Below are 7,458 nucleotides of genomic sequence, written 5' to 3' on the forward strand. Positions count from 1 at the left end.
CCCCCCCCCCCCCAGATATAGAAAGAGGTAGGCTCAGAAAAGCCACCAGGCTTCTGGCTACAGCAAGAGTGAAATTCAAACCGATGTCGATGCGTGGTTCAGTCCATTATTCAAGACATTATTCAAGAAGCAATTGCTCACCAAACACCTCTCCTAAATGGAAATCAATGAAAATGAAAGCGAAGGGAAGGAGAGAGGAGGGAGGGGAGATGGGAGGAGAGAAAGGAAGGACAGGGAGCTGAAGGGCAATCCTGGAAAGGCTGAAAGGTCATGAGGGTAAAAGTAGGTGGGGAGAAAAAAAAAAAAAAAGAGCTGTGGGGACAGCCTGAAGCAAGGAGTTGCTACCAGAATCAGCCATTTCTCACCAGGGTGTGGCTTGGAGACCGATACTCCAGATGAAAGAGCAGGAAACAGCTGTCTGGGATTATCTTTGCCAGCAGCAAGCCTAGGTGCAGAGTGCAGAATGTACACAGCAAATGAGGCAGCGAATGACCTTGCTGGCATCCTATCCTAACACACACACACACACACACACACCACACACACACACACACACACACACCTGATCCGGCAAATCAGAAGAAAATGGCTTGGTGAGAAGATCAAACGCTGGGAAGGCAGAGTGTGAGAAAGCTGTCATTGGCAATGTGGCCTCTCCAGTTGGAGGTGAGGAAGGGCACTTTCCCAGTAGCCTTTCAATTACCACCCAAGCAGCCTTTTAGGGATTTTGGTGGTGGGTGTCTGGGCAGACATGGCATCTTCATAAAGTAGTGGTTAAAGATACGGGCTTTGAAGTCGGCCGACCTGGAGACAGACTGGCAGGTATGAAACACATCCTTACATAAATGAGGGTAACTCTCCTGACACCCCGCCCCGCCCCCACTCCAGCCGTCCATCTTCTCCTTAGTCCCCGTCTCACAATGGCCCTGTGTGGGTTGTGCAAGATAATACATGCAACCTGCACAACACAGCATAAAACCAAGTTCCTAACAGAGAGAAAGGTAGTAAGGGATTGTGAATCACTCCTCATGCTCTCCAATGTCCAGGTGCTGGGGATTTGCACAACATTCCTTCAGCCAAGGAAATGTCAGTGCTGAAATAAAAGTCTAATCACCTAGGGCTGACTCATCCCTCAGGCACTGTAAAGGGCTCAAGGTGTTGGGTTTTTTCCCTTAATCCTTACAGCAAGTTTGCTAGTATTCATCCCCAACAAAAAGTTGAGGGAGATTAAGTCCTTTGTCCAAATTTGTAGCTATAGGCCTTAGATTCCAATTCACACATTTAAGAGTGCAAGACAGAGAAACACTGTGAAGTGTGAATCCCTCCATCTCTGGAGTCTCCTGGGAAAAGAGGCAGCCTGCAGACGTCTGGTGAGGGTGTTTTTCTGGTGATCTTGCCACAGCTCTACTGCAAGGCCAGGACAGCGTGACTCTGAGAATTTGAGAGTAAATATTACCTTAAATTGGGTGCTTTGGGTTTCTCCCTAGCTGGCTTAAAGATAAGTTCCTGTCTTTTTTTTTTTTTAATGTGCATAAGAATGCAAACAAGCCAGCCAGTTGAGTGAACTGATTAAGCGCATGAAAAAAAAAACAAAAACAAAAAAAACAAGGCCCTAGTCACATTTGAAAAATAGCTCTATAAAATTTTGGTAACTGCTGGATGCCACTGGCTCACACATTTCTAAATTCTAGCTACTTGGGAGATTGAGATCTGAGGATCACTGTTCAAAACTAGCCTAAACAGGAAAGTCCAATTTGCCAGCAAAAAAAAAAGGAGCTCAGTGGTAGAGTACCAGTTTTGAGTGAAAAAGCTAAGGGAGAATACCCAGGCTGAGTGCAAGCCCTAATACTAGCGCACACGTGCACACGTGCATACACACACACACACACACACATTATACAATTCTAATTTTTCAAGAGGCAAATATAAAGCATTTAAAGTAGCCTTAACAAAATTCAAACAGGACATGGCACCAACACTTTAACACAGGACATGGCCTGTAGAGTCAGGAAGACAGGAAAATCCATTTGCCATTTCCCACCCCTGAAGAAGTTGGCCCTGCTCAGTAGAACAGAGTATCTGAGCTTAAGCCCAGTTTGGTCTGTGAGCATGCATAGGATACGTTGGGGCTCTGAAAGAGCTTGCCTGTGAAAGCCTTCCCTGCCATTTTCTAGGATTCCCAAACCTATAATATCGGTTAGTGAGGACACCTAGAGGCCTTCATGAGTTATTGCAGGCAAGAGCCCATCTGAATTCATGACTTGCCCTCAACACTAAGTTTCAGTATTCTGCACCCCATCAACTCCACTTACCAGGTGTCTTCTTGAGGAATTGGTTTATATTTTTTAAAATACCATTGTTTTATGGGTGGGGATGGGAGACAATGCTCAAGATGCAAGATTGACTCACAATCTGACCTGTTGAATTGAAATCTCTTGTGCAATACTTCAGATAATTCAAATATCATATATATTACAAATAAGATAGAAAACATGGTAGCAATCACTTGGAATTTTGAGAATTCAATACACTTACCTATTTTAAAATCTTCACATGATGCCAGGAACAAAGTAAGTTCTTAAAAATTTTCACTATTGGGGGGTAGAGTCATGGCTCAAGTGGTTGAACCTCTATATAAAGCCCTGTACTCAACCCCTAGCACTAATCCCACAAAAAAGTTGTCATTATTGTACTACAGGAAGTAGAATAAGAAGATAGAGGGTTAAACAGATTTAACATATTAAATTCATATATTAATGATATTTAAATATTAATAACATATCCCAATAATTGAGATCATAAAGACAGGCTCACAGTGCTTTGGCTCAGGGTCAGCTTAGGCAAAATTAGTGAGCCCCTATCTCAAAAACAAAAGGATTGGGAGAATGGTTGATCCTTGCCTAGCATGAGGACCTTAGTTCAATCACCAGCACCACAATAAGTAAAATACTAGATGTAATAGATAGATAGATAGATAGATAGATAGATAGATAGATAGATAGTGTGTGTGTGTGTGTGTGTGTGTGTGTCCTGCGACTGGGTACTGTCCTTGAGCTTTCTTGCTCAAGACTAATGCTTTACTACTTAAGCCACAGCTTTACTTTCATGTTTTTTGGTGGTTAATGGGAGGTATGAGTCCCACAGACTTTCTTGGGCTGGCTTTGAGTTGTGATCCTCAGACCTCAGCCTCCTGATTAGCTAGGATTACAGCCCTGAGCACCGGGCTATACTATTTATTCATCATTGAATACCAAAGAAAAGATTGATGTAAAGGGAGTGAATTGCTTTTTGAGGTGAAAACCCAGGTGACAAGATAAACAACAATGCTAAGCTAGGCTCACGCCTATAATCCTAGCTACTCAGGAGGCTGAGATCTGAGGATCACAGTTCAAAGCCAGCCCAGGCAGGAGAGTCCCTGACACTCTTATCTCCAATAAACCACTAGAAAACCGGAAGTGGTGCTGTGGCTCAAGCGGTAGAGTGCTCGCCTTGAGCTGAAGAGCACACGGACAGCACCCAAGCCGAGTTCAAGCCCCACAAATGACAAAAAAAAAAAAAGATAAACAACAATGCTATCTTTTAGGAAAACCAAAGTTATCCAAGCAAAATCCATCATAAACAAAAAATCAAGATTCTGATGGGTACCGGATTTTGTGTAGGCTTGATACTACCAATTTTCCCTTTGCCACAGACCACAATATAACTTGGCATTGTCCTGCTCTGTGTTAACACTTAACTACCACAAGGGGACCAAAACACTAACATTGCCCCTGCTCCGTTTATTGGATGAGAAAATGAAGAGTCCAGAAAAATGCCCTCACTCACTGATGGAGATCACATTATTAAACCGCGGGCTAGAAAGCACCCTCTCCCACCCCTGTGAGAAAGGTTGCAGAGCTCACACTTTTATAAAAGGATCTGGGTGGAGCCAAACCCCTGGTTCCCCCAGAGATTTCCCCAGGGCCTGGTTTACACTGAGCTATACCCCCAGCCCTCAAGTGCATCGTTTGTTGGTGCTGTTATTTTTGTTTTGTTTTGTTTTGCTGGTCCTGGGGCTTGAACTCAGGGCCTGAGCACTGTCCCTAAGCTTTCTTTTGCTCAAGGCTAGTAATCTTGAGCCACAGCTCTACTTCCTCTCAGATACATTTTTTTAACCCATTTCTCTTATTTATGTTTTCTTAGTAAGGAGATTTGGCTACATTCTCCTATCCCAGGATGTAATGTTACTGGTATTATGTTAGAGCTTACTGATGCTATGTTTAGTATAAAGAATGCCTGGTTCAATATGAATTAGAAGCAAAGGGTTTTTAGCCCACATATAGCCCATGTATGGCTCTTCTTTCACCGAACTGTCCAACTCTGCCTCATTGGCCTGGGAAGCTGACATTTTAATAAATAGACTTCACAATTTCAAAATAGCCTGGCTTTGCTGGCTTAGGCCTGCCATTTCTGTACTGAGCATGTATCAGGAATAACAAAGGGCATTAGTAGAGTAACAAGGGCCAAAAAAATATCAAAAACCAGCTTAGTGTTTTAGGCTTAAAGACAAAGGCTCAGGCCAGGCTTTAGCTGGCTTTACCAAAGCCCCTTCGTAGAACTGGCTGTTGCTTTGGCATAAGAAATCACAAGCCCGAGTTGAAAAAAAGAAAGAAAGAAAGAAAATACCGTGGGTCTTGTGTATTGTCTGTCTTGCAAGTGTCATTTGTTATTTTGAGATCTCTAGCTCTGGGCCACATAAATTATTTCCTTGGCAGCACAATATTTGGGCTCCCGTGATTTGCTCCCATTCACAGGGTAATGAAAATGATTGAAGACATGTAAAAATTTGGTCCTTAAAAATACTAGCAATCATGGCACCCACCTGGAGTTGAAGCATTAGCAAGTTTCAACTCCTTGGAGCTCGGTAAATTGACCATATTGCCAGCAAGTATTTGTCTAATAATGTTGCTGCATGCGGAGGAGAGCTAGAGACGTCAACGCGAGCTAGCATTGTTGTTTTTAATTATGGAAGAGTGAAACATTAAAACTCATTTGGTGGATATTTTTTTTAGGAAATCACATGACTTGAACATCCATTGCATGCCCTTCCCGTTCCTCCCAAATAAACAGATCCTTCCCAGAGCGCTGCTTTATACATGCACCCATTTCAGGATTACATGTGCTTGTGCGTGTGTATGTGTGTGTGTGTAGAGACAGAGAGAAAGGTTCCCATTCTTCCTCCCCTTAGAAATCACGTACCATGTTTTTGTTAAAGATGTATTCCACTTAGAATTTAAAGCCAAGGGGCTGGGAAGGTGGCTCAGCGGTAGAGTGCTTGCCTTGCATGCATGAGGCCCTGGGTTTGATTCCTCAGTTCCACATAAACAGAAAAAAGCTGGAAGTGGCCCTGTGGCTCAAGTGGTAGAGCGCTAGCCTTGAGCTGAAGAGCTGAAGGACAGCGCCCAGGCCCAGAGTTCAGGCTCCATGACTAACCCCCCTCCCCCCAAAAAAGAATTTAAAGCCAATTCTGTGCGTGGAATCACATACTATAAACACACTACAGGAGTTTGCTAATACTGTTGTAAACAAAGGACCATAAACCGAGTGACTCAAGCAACAGAAACTTGTTCAGGGAGTGAGAGCAAGGTGCTGACAGGGTTGGCTGTTTCTGAAGGCTGAGGAAGAAACCACTCCACACCTCCCTCGCTACTACAGCTGGTTCACTGCCATCTTCAGTGCTCCTGGACTCTTGAAGCTCCACCCACAGGCACACGCCTCGTATTGAGCCTCCAGTATCTATGAGGACTTAGATTAGTTTAGGCCGCACCTTAATGACCTCATTTTAATGTGATTGTCTCTGCAAAGACCTCATTTCCAAATAAGGTCATATTCTGAAATACTGGGGGTTAAGAGTCCACCAAGACTTTTGGGGGAGATACAAACCTACAGTCCTTACCAAATGAAGATGAAAATGCATCCAATTTGAAGGGTCCTGTCTCAAAGTTCTGAAATAAGATAAAATTGTAGACGAGCAGGTTCAGGAGCACAGAAGGACAGTCAGGACAAAGGACACAGAGGTGGGTTGGAACCACGCATCTTCAAGCCAAAGAGCACTAGGGATTGTGGGAAGTGATACTCCAGAAGAGAGGCATGGAGTAGGATTTTCCTTTGAAGATTCTAGAAGCCAGCAACATCCTCATTTTAGACTTCTGACCTCACAGAATGCTGAGAGAATAAAGTTCTCATTTGTTGTTGTTGTTTGCTTTTATTTTTAATTATAGATTAATGGGATCTGGTGGTTTTTTAAATCTCTACTTAGCACATTTCTGAAGGAATAGTTTGAGGAGTCAAATCCTCACTCAAAACAACCCCAATGATGCTGAAGTAAAGGTAGCTCAAACACTTCGGGGTATTGTCTCCTGAACAAAGAACACTGATCAAGTTTTTCCCTCCCTTCCACAATTATCAGGTTCACAGTAATTCCTTAGGTGCAGTGTTTGTGAAATGGGGTCTCCAAATACCTCAGCCACCTGCAGCAGGAGTAGTTGTTTAAAATGACAGGTGTTTGTGGACAGGATTACACCTGTAATCTTAGCTATCCAGGAGGCTGAGATCTGAGCATCACAGTTCAAAGCCAGCTGAGGCAGGAAAGTTCACAAGACCCTTATCTCCAATTAACTAACCCCTACCCCTACCCCATACACACACAAAAAAAGCCAGAAATGAAGCTGTGGCTCAAGTGGTAGAATACTAACCTTGAGCACAAATGCTTAGGGACAGTGCCCAGGCCCTGAGTCAAACCCCAGATCAGTGTGAGGGAGGAAGGAAGGAAGGAAGGAAGGCAGGAAGGAAGGAAGGAAGGAAGGAAGGAAGGAAGGAAGGAAGGAAGGAAGGGAGCGAGGGAGGGAGCGAGGGAAGGAGCGAGGGAAGGAGCGAGGGAAGGAGCGAGGGAAGAAAGGAGGGAGGGAGAATGATCCTCAGATCTCAGCCTCCTGAGTAGCCAGGATTATAGGCATGAACCACCAGCACCAGGCTTAAGGAGCTAATTTCTCATCCTCTCCTTTGGCCCTACTTTTGTCTGTTCTGTGTACTGTATTTACCTGTAGCCTCCTATGTGATCCTGTGTCAAGAAAAGAAAGAAAGAAAGAAAGAGGGGGGAGGGGGAAGGGGGAAGGGGAGAGGGAGTGGGAAGAGGAAGGATGGAAAGGGGGAAGAGGAGAGAAGAAGGAGGAGAAAAAGGAGGAGGAGGAAAAAAAGAAAGGAAAAGGAAAGGAAAGGAAAAAAGAGAGAGAAGAGAAGAGAAGAAAAGAAGATTCCCCTCAAACCCACACGATCAGAGTCAGGGCTCGGAGTCCCGGGCTGCACTTCATCAGGCCTTGGAAGCCTTGCTCTTGCTCTCTGCTGCCCTCCGCTGGCTCTGGACCCATCGGTAAGGACGCCACCTGGGAGCTACTTTCTAAAGGATCTACCAGACCTGTA

The sequence above is a fragment of the Dipodomys ordii genome, unplaced genomic scaffold (assembly GCF_000151885.1).
Source record: "Dipodomys ordii isolate 6190 unplaced genomic scaffold, Dord_2.0 Scaffold12, whole genome shotgun sequence".
NCBI lineage: Eukaryota > Metazoa > Chordata > Mammalia > Rodentia > Heteromyidae > Dipodomys > Dipodomys ordii.